We start from the raw sequence: 18,123 nt of genomic DNA, 5'->3' as shown, positions 1-18,123 counted from the left end.
TGCGGGAGGGGGAAGTGGGAGTCCTAACCAGGCCCTGGATCGGCTGCCACCTCACTAGCAGGCAAGCCTCCTCACACTCTGACATTGTCTCCCACAAGACCCAGCTCAGTTTTCCTCTACAGTGTTCCAGGGTGGGGACAACCGGTCCCACTTTCCTCCTCTCTGCTTCCTTCCCTCTTCTCAGCCTCTCTCCTGTCCCTCCTGCTCTGGCACATACACTTCCATTCACTTCAGCTTCCTTGAGTCCAGGCCTGAAAGTAGCAAGATTTTTCTGAGAGTGATTTCTGAAAATCCTGTACCGGGGAAGCTCTTAGCCCTGGCAAAATAAAATGGTTGTGTATTCTTCAGGCTGCTGCTTGACTGACCTGACTGGGGCAGGGTTTTCCTGTGAGCGCTGAAATACCAGTAGCATTTCCCTAGTGTCCAAGAGACAAAGACAGGTCAACCACAAACAACACCCACAGTCGGAGACAAAGCACGCTGCAGACAGCCACCGAAACCCAGACCTCTGTGGAGCTCACACACCCACATGTAACAGGCATTAGTGGACAGATAGGTACATGGATGCTGGAAACAAAAACTGACACAGACACTCCCACACGCAAATAGCCCCAGGCAGAGAAGAACGCATCCTCGTTTCAGCACGGATACACAGACCTACTGAGATAGATGGTTGAATTCAAACACCCACACTGGAACTAACCCTCCTCCTACAGACTCAATAACACAAAGAGGATTCCACCTGTCACTCCAGGCCTGTCCCTGTTCCCTGGGAAAGCAGGGGCCTGGGCAGACTCATAGGATCCCCCAACAGCCCTGCAGGGCCTGACCACAGCAGCCCCTAGGACAGCAGCGAGAGACCACCTCTCTCAGCAGCTGTGAAATAGGTTTATTACTAGGAGTCTGTTGCCTCGATTGGAATCGATCCTACCTGTCACCTCCTATAGCTGCTAATGGGACTTGAAGGGTCTCCAGTGTCTGGGACACCTCAGGCCTGCAGCACCAGCTTCCCTCACCCCCTTGCCCACCTTTCTGGCCTCCCAGCCCCAGCCTCTTCTCTCTTCTGCACCTTCTTTCCTTGGCCGTCTCTGGCCACCTAAGGACTGCATTCTTCTTCAAGAGCCAATCTTCCTCTCTGAATCCAGTGAGGCCTCAACCTTCCAGCCATTTTTGTCTCCTGTCATGGGTACAGGACAGAATACAGGACAGGAGGCGGTGAGCTGATCCCCTCTTTCTCCAAATACTAGGCCAAGGTGTGCTTGTGTGTCTTTTGTGATGACTAGGCTGGCCTGATAAACCCCGCAGGAACCCCAATGGGTCCTCAGAACTTTCCTGGACCAGACTGGGGGAGGGGTCTTACCTCCTTCCTGATCAGAGAAGGAAAGTGTGGCCTGAATCCCTGTTCCCAAGCCCTGGAGAAGCCTTGCCTAAGGCCTGGGCCCATGTAGGACTTACCTCTATGGAGTGATTTTACCAAGCCCACAGAAAGCAAACATGCAGAAGTGCTGGAACCATGTAGAGGTGGGATGAATGTCCCTTACAGTGCACCTGTATTGCCTGAGTTTGGACCCCAAGCTTTGGGGTCCAGCCTGGCTGGAGGGAAGTGCCTCTCCCACCCACTTTATTTCTCGGTGCCCAAGTGGGCTCTGGGAGACACCATCCAGCCTCAAACAGGAAGGACTGTGTCTTACCCCCACAGAGGGCAGACTTCTCTACTACCCCTGCAATCAGCACAGGCCTTTGTTCTACCACGAGGCCAGAGCAGCTGAGAAGACTGGAAAGTGAACCTGAAGAGCCATGGACATGGGCATCCTTCTTTTGGTTGATGTATTGTTTATTTGGGGAGGGTTGTTTTGTTTTTTCAGACAGGTTCTCACGTAGCCTAGCTTGACCTCAAACTCAACATGTAGACTTGACTGGCCTTAAACTTCTGATCCACTTACCTGCCTGTCTCAAGACTGTGATAATGAGTGTGGGCCACCAGATCTAGCTTGCTGTTTGGAGTTTTTGTAGTAGAGGTAAATCCTCTACTACGGCTCCTCCCCAGCCATATTTTTACTTTTTTTATTTTGAGGCAGAATCTTGATAAATGGTACAGGCTTTCCTTGAACTTGAGATCTTCCTGGATCGGCTTCCAAAGTGCTAGGATCACAGGCACAAATCACCACACTCTGCATAAATTAAAACACGTCAATACCCGGACTAATCTGATGTGATAGTACACACTTGAAATCTCACTGCTCCCTGGATGTGAAGCCAGGAGGGTTGCCATGAATTCAAAGCCAGCAGGGTGATCCTCAGCTAGAGTGAGGTCCTATCTCAAGAACTTAAAAATAAAAATAAAAAAATAAAAAAAAGAATTAAGTTGTGTATCAAGGCTATGTGAGGAGTTGGGTGCTGAGTGTGGGGTGTAATAGGAGTATGGGTACCTCCTGGGTCCTGTTCAGTGATCAGGGCCTATGGCCCCAGGGCTCCGCCCACTTTGCTTCTATCTTGTGAAGGAGACAGCTATCCAGTTGAGAAGCCGCCCTTCAAGCTCGGGTCCTGACTGCTAGCCCTGTTCCTGGACGAGCCTGTGAACAGTAGCATGGGCCAGGAAGGCAGGGAAGCTGGAAGTGGGCAACAAGGAGGTCTGCCTTCTCTGGTGCCCTGGATGGCAAGAGGAAGCATGCCAGGGTAGTAAAGTGACCGAGCAAGACAGAAGAGATGGGAACCAAATAGAAGCAGGCAGTGTCTCCAGCCCACTCCCTGGTCTTGGCCTGGATCCTGTAAGGGACCTTGCCCCAGGGGTTTAGTAGCTGTGGTCCGCAGAGGAGTCTCCTGTGACCAGGACAGCCCTCTCCCCTCGCCCATCCTTGGGCTATGCCTCCCTTCTGTGTGACTCTGGCCTATGAGCCCCCAACCCAGGACCAACTCCCTGAAGCCCAAGGTCTTGTCTTTTATCAATCAGCCTCTCTCTCCCACCTGTCCACCACATTAGCTTCAGTCGATTTAAGCAGAAAACAAGGCCAGAATCTAATCCCATGCCTTCTATCCCATGTCCCATCAGCCGGGAGAGGCGGGGTGCTGGGGGCTGGGGACATGGCCTCCCGGAGTCAGTGAAGACAGGAAACCATACTGATGTCCACCTACATCCGTCATCTAAGTCTTCTCTCCCTGCTTAGGGCAGGAGAACTGAAGAGGCTCCAGGGTGACTTGGTCCCCAGGTCCTGAAAAGCCTGTTTCTTAGGTATCTCCTACCCAGGATGTCCTTATCTTGTTCCTCATGGAGTCTGATGCCCCTGTAGTCACTGTGTCTTAGCTGGCTTAATCCTTAGTTGGAAGTTCTTTCTGCTGTCTTACTTCAAGCCAAATTAATAAAGACTAAAAGTTTTTTAAAAAAATCTCTAGAACTGTAAGAGAATAGTCACAGTGCCTTTAGACCTTTGGAAAAGGAGCTTGAGGGACGGTCACGTGGGAGATGGGACTCCGTGATGGAAGTTCACACAGCTGTGTCCTCAGTGCTGAAGATAAGTTATCTATATCATTTCATTTGAGCCGAAGGAGGAAAGTTAAAGATTGTGACGATATGACACTAGTGTATGAGTGAGAGGCGGCCAGAGGAAAGGCGGCAGTAGAGGGTCAGTCTGGGAGGTATGAAGTCAGTTCTCAGGGCTGAACTATCTCCACAGAAGGAAATCTCCCCGCCAGGCGCTTTAGGAGCTAGCTGGCCCATAGAAAGATGTCCTATTCTGCTGCAAGTTGTATATGTCAGGGGGGCAGCGGGGTGGGCATGCCACTGGCCCTTGAAGGGTTAATGGTACTGTCTGCAAACCACATCGACTCCCCCAGGAGCTTAGAGATGCCTCTCATTTTAACCCTAAGGCGTGATGAGCAAGAGCAATGACTGAGCTGGAAGGAGCCAGACTGCATGCACATAGACGATCTGGCGTCTGACAGGAGCTCCTCTTTGTACCCCTGGTTATGGGGCAGTTGGGAAGGAGGAAGTGAGGAGCCAAGGCCCCAGGAGAGGCAAGATTTTTCTTTCTGCAGAGGAATGGCACAGAGCCGGAGTTGTGACTCAGGGCAGAGAGCACCCGCCATTTGGGAAAATGGCACAGAGACACACCGGTCTAGTGTAGTAAGGGTTCTTCTCTGCAGGTGGGGGCCAGTGAGGTCCAATGTCTGCTCTCCAGGACAGACCAGACTCTGGGATAAATGGTAAGCAGATAACTCCTCACCCGGCTAGCCATGGGATCCAGAGGAGACTCGTCTCAGCTCGTGGCTGCCACTGGGAGCAGGGAGAACTGGGGGAAGCTGGGGGTAAAAGAGCAGTCGTTGAGGCTCACAGAGGAGCAGATAGAGGCAGATGAGTTGGAGTTTCACTGAGTCGGTAGAGAGTACCAAGATGGTGACAGAGGAGCTGTGATCCCTCCTGAGTCTGTATGCCTCTCTCTGCTGGGGCAAGAGAATTCTGCCCCATCCACCTGCCTCTCTTCCTTATTCAGACCCCCAAGGACCCTTTCCCAAAGAACTAGGACTAAGAATCCTGGAGCATGAGGACCCCTATGGTAGTAAGCACAGACGTGGGCTAGAGAGGCAGGCAGAATGCCAGCAGAAAGTCTTGAGCTCACCCCAAAACCTTCTGAGTGGGCCCTGCTTTGTCCAAGGGCAGGGGGGCCTCGTGGGCATAGACACTCAGGCACAGAAGCAGTTGAGCTGGTTTCAGGTCTGAGGGAAGGTGAAGAGCTTGGGTCTGGAGGTCTTGGGCTGGAGGTCTGAACTGGATGTTGGCATGGGCTTGGTGGCTAGGGGCTGAGTCAGAGGTGTCACTGACCTCAGCTCTGGAGGCTGCCTGCTACCTCTGTTACTGCCCTGATTTTTTGGCTGGCCTGACGCCCAACCCCAGGGCTGTGGTCAGCTCACCCAGCTCAACTGTTTGCCAGAACTGTCATCTCGTGTGGGCCGTGCCGCGCTGCTCCTTCGGGTCCTCAGGAGGCTCCCTAGGGCACAACTGAGGGGGCTATGAAGAGGGAGTCAAGCAGTGGGGAGAGAGGCATGCTGGGAAACAGCCTCTGAGAGGCAGGGGTGAGAAAGGTGACGTGACGAGGCGGGCAGCACAGAAGGGACGAGTGCTGAAACTGAGGCTGAGAGAGCGGAGGAGGAGAGCACAGAGAAACAACCCAACGAGAGGAGGCCACGGCTGGGAAGGGAGGCTGGAAAGTCAGAGGAGGGGTGGGGGCCAGACTGAAGCCAGTGACAGCCACGCCATGGCCCAGTCTCCTAAGCCCTGGTTCCCCAGAGCATCTGTGAGGGTGGGGTTTTTGTTTGTTTCTTTGTCTGTTATCAACCTTTAACTACCCATTCCCGTCAACCTTAACTACCCATTCCTGTCCACCTTAACTACCCATTCCCATCAACCTTAACTACCCATTCCTGTCAACCTTTACTACCCATTCCTGTCAACCTTAACACCCATTCCTGTCAACCTTAACGACCCATTCCTGTCAACCTTTAACTACCCATTCCTGTCAACCTTAACGACCCATTCCTGTCAACCTTAACTACCCATTCCTGTCAACCTTAACTACCCATTCCTGTCAACCTTAACACCCATTCCTGTCAACCTTAACGACCCATTCCTGTCAACCTTTAACTACCCATTCCTGTCAACCTTAACTACCCATTCCTGTCAACCTTAACTACCCATTCCTGTCAACCTTAACTACCCATTCCTGTCAACCTTAACGACCCATTCCTGTCAACCTTAACTCCCATTCCTGTCAACCTTAACGACCCATTCCTGTCAACCTTTAACTACCCATTCCTGTCAACCTTAACTACCCATTCCTGTCAACCTTAACTACCCATTCCTGTCAACCTTAACGACCCATTCCTGTCAACCTTTAACTACCCATTCCTGTCAACCTTAACTACCCATTCCTGTCAACCTTAACTACCCATTCCTGTCAACCTTAACTACCCATTCCTGTCAACCTTAACTACCCATTCCTGTCAACCTTAACGACCCATTCCTGTCAACCTTTAACTACCCATTCCTGTCAACCTTAACTACCCATTCCTGTCAACCTTTACTACCCATTCCTGTCAACCTTAACTACCCATTCCTGTCAACCTTAACGACCCATTCCTGTCAACCTTAACTACCCATTCCTGTCAACCTTAACTACCCATTCCTGTCAACCTTAACGACCCATTCCTGTCAACCTTAACGACCCATTCCTGTCAACCTTTAACTACCCATTCCTGTCAACCTTAACTACCCATTCCTGTCAACCTTAACTACCCATTCCTGTCAACCTTAACGACCCATTCCTGTCAACCTTTAACTACCCATTCCTGTCAACCTTAACTACCTGTTCCCGTCAACCTTAACTACCTGTTCCCGTCAACCTTATGGGAGCTGGCATAGGATGTCTGAGTTTGGAATTCAAAACTTGTTCAACCCTGCTGCCCCTAAAGAAGGTAGAATGAGTAGAATGAGTGGCCACAGGCGGGGCCGCAGGGGTGGGGCTGCACCAGAGGTGAGGTGGAAATCTGACCCGTGAGGGTGGAGTCGAGGGAGTCTCCCCAGAAGTTGCCATTCCCAAGGAAGGTGGGGAGGGGGATACCAAGTATCCTCAGCCAGGGGAGAAGGGAAAGGAGATAGAGAGATGCGAAAGGAAGCTGGCTGCCCCCCCCAAGGTCCCCAGCTGCCACACCCAAGGTCACAGCCCCCTTTACAGTTTAGTGATATCAGCACAGCCTGCTAGCCCTGCCTGCTAAGATCCAGGGGGATATTAGAGGTTCCCAATCATGGGGACTTTCTCGAGGAAAGCAGCAGCCTATTCTATATCTGGGCCCTCTGAGATTTCTGAGGTCTCTCCTGCTGGCTGTCACCATGACTGTCTCTCTCTTGCCCTTCTGGCCCCTAGGCCCTCCTCTGGACCTCACTGCCCAGGATCCAGCTCGCTGCCTGGCTCTTTCAGGCTTATGGTCTGTGTCTCTCCACCTCTTGTGGCTTTGCTCATCCGCAGGCCTCTCTGCTGACTCAGTAGAGCACCAAAAAGCCCAGGTTTTGTCCATTTCATCTGGCCAACTGGTCCCTAGGTTCAAAGGTTCCAATGACAGTGTGACTTCCTTTTTATAACTTTCACTGATTTGTTTTGTTTGAGGCACAGCCTGCCTATGGCACCTTTGCTGGCCTAAGACTCTCTTTTGTAGCTCAGGCTGGCTTTGAACTTGGGGCAAACCTCCTGTCTCTGCCTTTCAGCTGCTGTGTTCACAAGTGTGAGCTACCCATTCAGCACTTCAAATTACTTTCACTGTGTGTTTCTACATAAACATATGCTCAAATGCTAGCATGTGTGTGTGTGTCTGTCTCTAAATGTGTGTCTGTCTGTGTGTGCCTTTGAGTATGTGTCTGTGTGTATCTGTGTCTATGTGTGTCTGTGTGTTTCTGTATGTATGTGTCTATGTGTGTGCCCCTATGTGTGTGTGTATTTGAATGCATCCATGAGTGTTTGTGTTGTGTTGCTCTCTGTGTATCTGTGTGTTTCTGTTGTGTATGTGTCTGTATGTGTCTCTGTGTGTATGTCTGTATGTAGAAGTCTGTGTGTGTCTATATGCTTGTATCTGTGTGTGTCTGTATGCATATGTATATAGGTCTATATGCGCACATGTGTCCTTGTCTCTATGTGTGTGTGTATGTGTCTGTCTTCCTGTCTGTGTCTTCCTATCTTTCTCATGTTTTACCCACTGCACAACTGGCCTCTGGTTTTCTGGAGCTACTGTTGAAATTTTTCTGGCCAAGAGCCCACAGATCAGGCTTGGTTGGACAGTCTCCTTTGGGGCAAGGGCCTCCTGACAGCCTTGCCTCTTTCCTTAGAGTTTCAACTCTTCTGCCTGAGTTGACCAATTAAATCTCAGCGCCTGGAGTCAGACAGACCTGCTCCTGTCTGGCTCTACCACTTGGCAGGATCTTGAGCGAGTCTCTTAATCTTTTTGAGCCTCTGTTTCCTCAGCTTACAAAATGTAGCCAATACCAAACTCAAAGGTTATTGTGAGGAATCAGTGGCAACTTAGCAGCAAGAGCAGCACCTCATCCTGAACCCGTGGCGGTCCTAGTTCACATCAGCTGCAAGTGTGGAGAGAGAAGCAGCTTGGGAGGTTTTCTTTGGAGCCACGCCCAGCTTAAGCCTTCCTCCGTATTGTTATCTATACTGCTTCTTTAAATACTGACCTAGAACCTACTTGTGTTGTAACGAACACCTACACCAGCCAAGGGGATTAGCATTCTTGGGAATCGGAACGACGGTGATGATGATAATCATGTACTGCTCTAGCCCTTCAGAAACACAATGCTCTGGAGACCTGCGATGGTCATTCCAGGCTGGGCTATGGTCCTTTTTAACATCCTATCAGCCACTGTGATGATCTCGCCACGGTGTTGCAGGGTTGCTCACAGCAGTGAATAGAATGTGGCCGATCTTTGTGTGTGCAGCAAGGGCCCAGAGTTGGGGCCCAGAGAACAGGTCGGAGAGCACAGAGTGGGATGCTCCCAGTCAGGAAAGTTCTCGTGACACAAGAGATCAGCTAGATGGCTCAGCAGAGAAGCAGTTGCAGAGCAAAATTGTCCTCTGACCTCCACACACGTGCACACACATACACACTGACCCTCGAGGAATTAAGGTCAAGTGACAGACCACTGTCACCCGTGGTGGCAGAGCTGCTCTTCTTAAGGAAGCCTCCACTTCCCTAAGTTCAGGGCCTCAGGTAGGAAAGGAAGGATTTCAGGAGACTGTTGGCAGGACTTCCTAGCACTAAGGTTTCCCACACGCAGAACTGGCAAGCTTCTTGAGGACTCATGAGCAACACACAAACATGGTCCATCTGGGTAGGAAGCTACTGCATCGAGACCAGGAAAGTCAGTGTCCCCAGCCGCATTCCATTCTGGCTGCACATTTGGGTTCTGACAGCCATTTGCTTATGCTGTGTTTGGTTTGTCTCTTTTCTTGTTTATTGGGACAGGTCTTATACAGCCCAGGCTGGCCTGGTATTTGCTGTTTAGCTGGCCTTGAACTCTTGACCCTTCTGCCTCTGCCTCCTAAGTTCTGGGAAGTCATGACCCACAACTGTTTTGTCTTTTTTCATGTAGAGGAGGAGGTACAGCAGTCTGCCTATCTCCATGGCTGAACTGTGTAATTCATTCATTCTTTCTTTCTCTCTTTCTTCCTTTCTTTCCTTCTTCCTTTTATTCTTTTCTCATGAAGGTGTGAGGATAACCCTCTCACAAGCAAGGGCTAGAGAACCTAAATGTGCCTAGTTCTGGGACTTATACTTGTGATTAACTCTATATGTCCACAGCTCTGGATCCCCTCTTTTCTTCTCTTCCTCCTCCTCCTCTTCTTTGGGTCTCACTGTATAACTCCAGTTGTCCTAGAACTCTCTATGTAGCCCAAGCTGACCTCAACCTGTGATGATCTCCCTACCTCTACCTCCTGAGTCAGGAGTTTGTAGGCATATACACCATGCCCAACTAGAATCTTAGAAATCTTGATCTGAGGTCTTGTTTCCCAGTCTTTCACTTTGCGAATGACCTTGGGAAAGCTCCATAATCCTCTAAGACCTACTATGCCCCCGGGGGTTCCTGACACTCAAACAGTTTAGGGACTCGTGGCCACAACAGCTCACAGCACATCAGATGTGTGTTGCCATAGGTCCCGCCAGCCTGTGTGATCAAGATCCACATTTTGAAAAGACTTCAGATAATTCTCATGCTCATTAAAGTCGAGCTGCACAGCTACAGGTGACATTTTCAAGTCCTAGGGAAACACTGCAAGCTCAGTTCTAAGACTGATTGTTGCTACTCAGATGGGCCTTGTTCAAGTCACCCTCTCTCTTCTTAAGTCTTTTCTAGAATGACAGGAGGTTGCTGCACACCAGTCTCTGTGTGCCCTCCAGACCTACTAAGTTCTAGATGAGAACAGTACTTCTTTCATGCTGAACTCACCAGCATGGGAGTCCCAGAGCTAAGACCATGTAACTTGCCTGAGCTATCCCAAGAGCAGGCTCCCCATCCTGCTCCGTAGCCCTCTTGTCTATCCTTCCCTGGTCCTCTTGTACACTGTTCACATTCCATCAGTGGCAGCATAAGCCAGCATCTTGCACCAGTTCCCTCTCTTCAACCCAGGTTTGCTTCAATGCCTCCTCTCCTCCCTTAGCCTCCTCGGGCAAGCCTGTCTTACCAAGGATAGTTCTAAAACTGCTTCCCCCAACACACACCAAAAACCAGCAAGATCCTTCTTCCTTACCCACAGTTCATTAATCACCTACAAATACAAGGCATGGTGCCAGGATGTGGTTCAAATGGCCAGCACAAGACAGCCAAGGTTCCTGAGCTCCAAGGGGAGCACAGTTGTCAAAACAAACAAACAAGATACTATTCAGTGCAGACTTGCACAGCAGATAAACTGAAAATAGAACTATATGAGATTAGCATCACAGTGAACAAAAACGACACACAAATTCATGAAGATTCCATACTACTTGCCTCTTTAGAACTCCTGAATCCTGGTGCCACATTGGCTGTCAGTGCTATAGGCTCCCTTTTCCAGGAACAAAAGTATCTATAACACGTAGGCTGGCTCCTTTCAGGCTGGCTGCAATCTTGAGACAGCCTGGGAAGCTCCCAGGTAGGGGCTGCAGCTCCCTCCCACCAAGAGGAGAATGGAGTTAAAAGGCATTCACAGCCACAGGAGCTTTGGAGCATGGCCATGCTGAAAAAACAGAAAGGGCTATGGTCCAGTTGGATACAGCCCTGGCCCTAGCCAGACATGCCTCTACCTCCCTGACGCACATGGACAAGACTGGAGAAACATGCCTTCATTGCAAATTTCAGTCCCATCTTCTCATGCTGTCCGTCTATCTGTCCACTCACTCAAATCTGTCCCTTCTCTCCAGCTCCGATCTCTGGGAGATTTTAAAAGTGGGTGCTACCCTAAGCTACCCTGAAAGGAGGCAACAACTTTGGAGGAAAAATACAAAATGAAGACTAGATCCTACATAATTTTGGGGTGACAGACGTGAAGGCGGTAACATTTTTTTAAATGGCACAACAAAAGAATGAGGCCACTGGAAAGTGAGTGGCATTCATTTATTCTGTCAATCACTTCTTGACAGCTGTGCACCAGGCCTTTGAGCTTTGATGGAAACAACACAAAAATCCCTAACCTTCTCAAATGTGAAGCTGTTGTAAAGCTACCAGAAGGAGGGGGTCAAGTGTCGTGGCACATGCCAGCATCTCAACACTCAGAGGGTGGAGGCAACAGGGCCAGGAGTTCAAGGTCAGCTTCAGCTCTGTAGTGTGAGACTCAGCTTGAACTACGTGAGAACCCGTCTCAAAATAACCAAAAGCAATAGTTGGTAGATTAAGGGTCAGGATGCACGCCATTTGTCTTTTCTCCTTAGACTTTGACCTCAGTCACCACCTGGGAGTCGCCTCTGAACCAAGAGCTTCCCCAGGTTGGGCTTGGAAACACTTGCCTTAGCTCCTTTTCTGTCCTTCCTAACCTCCGTTTTCCCCCTTGCTTTCAGCAGGCCTGAGGTCCAAACTCATATGTCATACACCACAACTGTCTCTCAGAAGGCGCCCTGACCACCTACCAACTACTAGATCTCAGGTGAGGCTCGCTGCATCCTCCCCATGCTCTCAACGTTGACTTAGGGAGGGCCTGAGTCGTCGCCAGGCTCCCGGCAGATCCAGCTGTGGCACTTCATCCTGGAACTGCTGCAGAAGGAAGAGTTCCGCCATGTCATCGCCTGGCAGCAGGGAGAGTATGGGGAGTTTGTCATCAAGGATCCAGATGAAGTGGCTCGCCTCTGGGGCCGCAGGAAGTGCAAGCCACAGATGAACCATGACAAGCTGAGCCGGGCCCTCAGGTAAGAAGAGGTGGCCAGCAGTACAAGAGGCAGAGTTGAAGGAAAAGGGCTGTGGTTCCTGGCACTCCAGGCTGCTTCCCACTGTGGAAAGGCTTGGGATATGCCCTCACTGTGGGAAGACGGCTGGTGTTCTCTAGGGCCGGCTAGACTGATGGAGGAGACGCCGTGTCTCTTCTTTTCTCAGTTCTCTAGGTATTACTACCATAAGAGGATCCTGCACAAGAGCAAAGGTGAGAAGTTTACCTACAAGTTCACCTTCAGTAGGCTCACTGTAGCCAACTGTCCTCCATGGAGAGGGTGGGCACCCGCCCCCCTCACCTGCTGCTGGGGTCCACTGCCATGTGTCAGCCAGCCTTGGTGCCTGTGGCCGTGTAGAGTGAAGTAGGCATGAAGGCAGCCCCTGTCCTTAGAACTCTGACAGGACACCCCAGGCCACTCTCCATCTTAGAGACTGGTCTCCAGTGTTCTTCCATCTTCTAGTCCCTAAGTACTCCAGTCTACCTGTGAGGAAGGATGATTTCTGTGCTAGGCATCCTTTTTTAGCAGTGGTACTTATCATAGGTAAGGACAGGGGTCCAGGAGAGGGTCCGGGGCATCTGCAATAGTTGGCAACCCACAGCAGTCACTGGCTGCTTAGGAATCTGTATGAGAATCTTTTGTCATATTAACAACAGAGTGAGGTCCTGCTGTGTCTTAGAAGACTAGATACCAGAGAGAGCCTGTCCCATTCCAGCTTTCCTTCTCCTCCCTCGCTAGCCCCTGCGTAGCATGCTATGCACCCATTGGGCCACTGGAAGGAGTCACTGGAAACCTCTGGAGAGAAGGGGAAACAGCAGCTTCAGTGGTGAGCATTGAGGACTGAATTGGTGGGGGTCTTAAACAAAGGAGGGGAGCCTCCCGGCACCTGCCTGGTGGAACATATGCCCAAGTAGGTATGAGATAAGGGATTTCTGTTCAGACAATGTTTAGGGGTTCTATTTACCTGGCATGGGGCTCAAACATGAAAGATGGACAGTCAGAAACACAGAATCTGACAGGAAGTAGAGATGGGAGGACTGCTGGTTCCTACAGGTGCCAGGAGGGCACAGATGGGGACTCTAGCTCCCTAGAAGAGGGGAAGGGAGGCAAAGATGCCCTGGCACAGAGCAAGTATGGTGCATCTGGAAGGCTGCTACTGTCAGTGTAACATCAAGGAGGGTGGGAAGGTGAAGGAGGTGTGGGAGGCGGTTGCTAAGCCAACAGCTACCCAGGTCCAAAAGGCCTCATTTGAAACCATTTGAAGAGCGCTGGACTTTCTCCTATGAGCAGAGGGTCCAAGAGGAAGAGATATGTTTTAGATTTTCATTTTATTTATTTGGGTTTTTTTTTGGCACAGGTGATGGGTCTTTATACACCACATCCCCAAGCCCTAGACTTCATTGTTGTCAGAAAGGTTCCAATCTGACAACGATTTAACTTAAGATTTCTAGGCCTTATGATACAATATAAAGGTAATACGCATTCTGTGTCAGGAAACATATCTAGAATTTTGAAGTTTGACCTTCCCACTGCAAGTCAGCAGGAGGTACAGGAAGCCGTCACTGTAACGATCCACATATCCTGACAGTTAACACCCAAGTCCACAGTCACTGCTGAACTGACTCATTCTGTCGGCTGTCGACACCCATGCTTTTGACTGTATTACTTTTAACTCACAGTGTGTTTATCAGCCTGTAACCCTACCATAAGGTTACATACAGTGAACAATTGTATGTAGGCTGTGTGTGGCTGGAATTAGAGAAGGAACCAGGCTGTCATTGGAAGGCTTTTAATTTTGTTTTTATTATTTTAAATTATGCGTAGGGGAGTGTGTCTGCATGTGGGTATGTTCACGTGTGTGCAGGTGCCTTAAAGAGGCCAGAGGTATTGAATACCCTGGAGCTAAAATTAGAGACAGCTGTGAGTCCTCTGACATGGGTGCTAGGAACAGACTTCAGGTCTTCCGGAAGAGCAGAATTTCTCTAGCCGCCATTGGGAATTTTGTTGTTGCTGTTTTGAATTTTTGTGGGTTTTTTTTTGGGGGGGGGACAAGGTTTTTCTGTAGCTTTGGAGCCCATCCTGGAATTCACTCTGTAGACCAGGCTGGCCTCAAACTCACAGTACTGGGATTAAAGATGTGCATGACCACACCCAGCTTGTTGTTGTTAAGACAATCTAAGGAGAGTATAGAGCAACGGAGTGAAGGAGTCTCAGCTGACGAGAGGTAGACAAAGCCCATGTTACTCTTTCTTCTCCCGTCAGACATTTAATTTCCTCCTGTTTAATGCACCAGGGTCTGAAGTCCAGATGTGAGTAATGCTGTCCTTCTAGGACTGGCTCTTAGTCAGGAGGCTTAAAGGTGGTTACCAATAGTTACACAATTATAACTGCTGCATAACACAAAGGGGACACTGAGAGTGTGAGGGACACCAGGGAAGACTTCCTTGGCAAAGTGACTGAGCAGACACCCAACATGCACACAGGCTTAGCTGAGCTTACAGGGAGAAAAGAGACCAAGAATTTAAAGCCTGGGCCAGAAAGAGGGACTTGTAGCAAGCTAGGATAGCACTGCATACTGGAGTGAGGAGAGAGTGTGGACACTGGTGGATGCTAGCAGCTCCCAAGGCAACCAGGCCTGACTTTCTTTGGAAAGATCCAACCCAGGTTATCTTCTGCAGAGATTCATGCCTCTCTGCTTCTGAGGGTTAGGACCACAAACCTTTACCCATCCACAGAGCAGGTCATGGTGCAGTCCATGGATGCAGGGTGGTTGGGCCATCAGTCTGGCATACGAGGGGCTTCTCTGTTCCTCCACCCGACCAATCTCCAAGCACCAGAGTGCTGAAGACACCAAGCTGATCCCTTTGGGAAACTATAAGACCCAACTTTTGTACATCCTGCTTTCCTTCCCACCACACACACATACACACACACACACACACACCACACACCACACACACACCACACACTCACACACACACCACACACACACACACACCACACACACACCACACACTCACACACACACCACACACACATACACACCACACACACAACCACACACCACACACACATACACACCACACACACACCACATACACACACCACACACACACACACCACACACACACACACCACACACCACACACACCACACACTCACACACACACCACACACACATACACACCACACACACAACCACACACACAACACACAACACACACACACCACACACATACACACACCACACACACACACATACACACACCACACACACACATACACACACCACACACACACACACCACACAGACACACACCACACACACACCACACACACATACCACACACACACCACACACACACCCCCACACACATACCACACACACACCACACACACACACACCACACACACAACCCTCCCCCACACACCACACACACACACACACCACACACCACACACACACACACACCACACACACACCACACAGACACACACTTCCCCGTACTTGGGCCCTGAAGAGATGAAGGCGTGAGAACTGGCAGCGGTCATGTGCACATGCCACTGTTCCGCCTGCCCTCCCTCCACACTCACTCAGATCATATGGTGCCAAGAGAGGAAACCAGTGTTGGATAGAGGAGCACAGGGACACTCAACCAGAATCAGGAAATGGAAAGACTCCAAAATATCTCCTCCACATGCCTAATCAGCTACAAAGTAGACATGACCCTGACCCAGGAGCTCCTGGGATCACAACAGTCCTTACTGCATCTACGAGTCCAGAGGGAAAGATACTGGTCTACAGAGAGAAGACACCCTGCAGAGAGGAGTCCACATGTCTTCTCATGGAGAATCATTCTGACTATTTTAATTCCTTATGAATCTGACTTGATAAATATTCCTAGCTAATAAACGGGTTATATTAAGTAATACTTGATCTGCCTTCCCAGTTTTCATTCATTATATTACACCCATGTGGCCCCGTTTGTCTCTTAGTTAAATGATGTGGCCTTGTAAAAAAGAAAAAAAAAAGAAAGGAAGGAAGAAAGAGAGAGAGATAAAGAGAGAGACAGAAAGAGAGAGAGAGAGAGAGAGAGAGAAAGAGAGAGAAAGAAAGAAAGAAAGAAAGAAAGAAAGAAAGAAAGAAAGAAAGAAAGGTGTAGCATTTCAAGGAGGCATGCTGAGATGGGAAAACAGAGTGGAGCTCTGTCAGCCTGGGCGAGCCCTGTGGGCCTGGCAGGTGGGAGGGAAATAAGGTGGATCTGGAGGCAATGAAAAGAGGAAGAAAGCTATAGGACTAGCATCAGACAGAAGGGAAAGGCTGTGGTCCCACAGATGGCCCTAGGCCTCAGTCCTGAAGTTCACCGGCCTCTTCTTACAGCCACTCTTAGCAGATGTCATGTGATCTTAACCAGGAGAAAGGACTTTATGGATGAGGAGACAGAGGCCTCCGTGTTTATGTGACAAGTGCTTGGTCCCACAGCCAATTCTTTACCCAGCTAAAATTTGGCACCTTTGAGCAGAGGTAGCTAGAGGAAGGATGGATTCGCTGGGTGAGGACACAGGCTGTGCATTTAATCTCTCAGCACATTTTTACTGAGGACTTGATCTGTACTAGATTAAGTCTTAACTAAAGACAGGGGAGAATAAAGCTGTTAGCATTTAGGCATTCTGCTGGCCTGCCCCCGTCACCTGGAAGGATGCCCTGGCCAGTGCTCAGGTAGTACTCTGAGCTGCTCAGGGTAGCCCTGTTTAAAAGGCAAACCCATCCACCCTTCCTTCCCTGCCTCTCTCTGCCTGTCTCTCTGTCTCTGTCTCTCTGCCTCATTCCCTCCCCCAATTAAAAAAAATCACATGATGGCCTCTCTCTCTCTCTCTCTCTCTCTCTCTCTCTCTCTCTCTCTCTCTCGCTCTCCTGCGCCATTTTTAAAATTATAACAAAAGCCAATAACAGTTCCTGCTCCTACAACGCTAGGGACACCAACATTAAAGAAATAGGCACAGACCTAACTAGAGCCAAGTGTCCCTTGTCCCAGGAAAGGAGAAGAGAGGGAGGAGAGCAGAAGCAAGTGCTCCCACAAGACTGGCAGAGTCTCAGCCAGTTCCGTCTAGGAGAAGTAAGAGGAACCAAACAAGAGCCAAAAAAGGGAGGGAGATGAGCCCCCCCCCCCCCCCGCTGAAGGGGAGGCAGGACTGCTAGGGAAGAAGCTGGAGCCCCATCAGGAAAGCACCTACCTAACAGGCACGAAGCCCTAGGTCTGTGAAGCCAGCAGCACTCAGGAGGTGGGGTCAGGATGGGCAGGAGTTCAAGGCCATCTTCAGCTAGCCTAGCTGGGGAGTCTGTCTGAGGGAAAGGGAAGGGGAGGGGTGGAGGGAAGAGGGAGGGAGGGAAGGAGGGAGGGAGGGAGGGAGGGAGGGAAAGGAGGTAGAGGAGCATCTAGGGAGGGGTGTCCTCTTGACCCCGCCCTCTCTAGGTTTTGGCTCAGCCCTGGGCCCAGGCTGGCAAGGCTCCTGTTTCTCTTTCCTGAACCTCCAAGATGACCTTCCCAGCTTTGCCTCCTTCATTCCTGCACTCACCTCTGCTGTGACTGGACCCACCTTCCAGGGCCCATCTGACCTCTTTTCTCCTCAGAGCAGCTACTTTCAGGGTCCTGCAAACCAGGTCCTTGGCTCCCAGACCCCTTCTGGCCAGGTTAAGAGAGGACACTAGTGAGAGGCTTCAGTGACAAAGGGGTACCTGGACTCCAATGAGGGACTCTCCCAGAAATTCAGGAACTCAAACTTGGGAAAGGAGCCCCATGTCCCCCCCCAGAGAACCTCGGAACCATGTGACCTTTGGATTCCCCTTAACTGGAGAGAAAGAGGTCAAGGAGTGGCCCCTCCCCTTTCTCCCAGCCCCCACATTTGCTCCCCTCCTGGTTAGACACTCACTGGAGGACCCGGTGGAAATGTGGGGATGGGCCCCTCCCCTCCTATCAAATCATTATCAGACTAAGGAGACATTATTGATCTGAACTCTTTTGGATAGGCGTGAGATTAAGGGTTTCCATCACTGAATTGCCCCATGCCTGCCCACAGGAGAGAGTTAAGGGGCTAGGCTGGAGCAGACAGGGCTTGTTTGGCTTAAGTCTTAAGGTCTCTTTCTTCTTCTGGGTTCATTTCCCCATCATTTCTAAGGTTTCCAGG

The 18,123-nt window shown here is 50.2% G+C and overlaps 1 pseudogene; it reads left to right on the top strand.

Moving 5' to 3' along the window:
• The first annotated feature begins 6,479 nt into the window (after positions 1-6,479).
• LOC142854111 (ETS translocation variant 3-like protein) lies at positions 6,480-17,634 on the top strand (annotated as a pseudogene).
• The last annotated feature ends 489 nt before the right edge of the window (positions 17,635-18,123 follow it).

Source organism: Microtus pennsylvanicus, chromosome 7, assembly GCF_037038515.1.
Source record: "Microtus pennsylvanicus isolate mMicPen1 chromosome 7, mMicPen1.hap1, whole genome shotgun sequence".
Lineage (NCBI taxonomy): Eukaryota > Metazoa > Chordata > Mammalia > Rodentia > Cricetidae > Microtus > Microtus pennsylvanicus.
The sequence above is the reverse complement of the archived record's forward strand: the minus strand, read 5'-3'. Positions and strand labels throughout refer to the sequence as shown.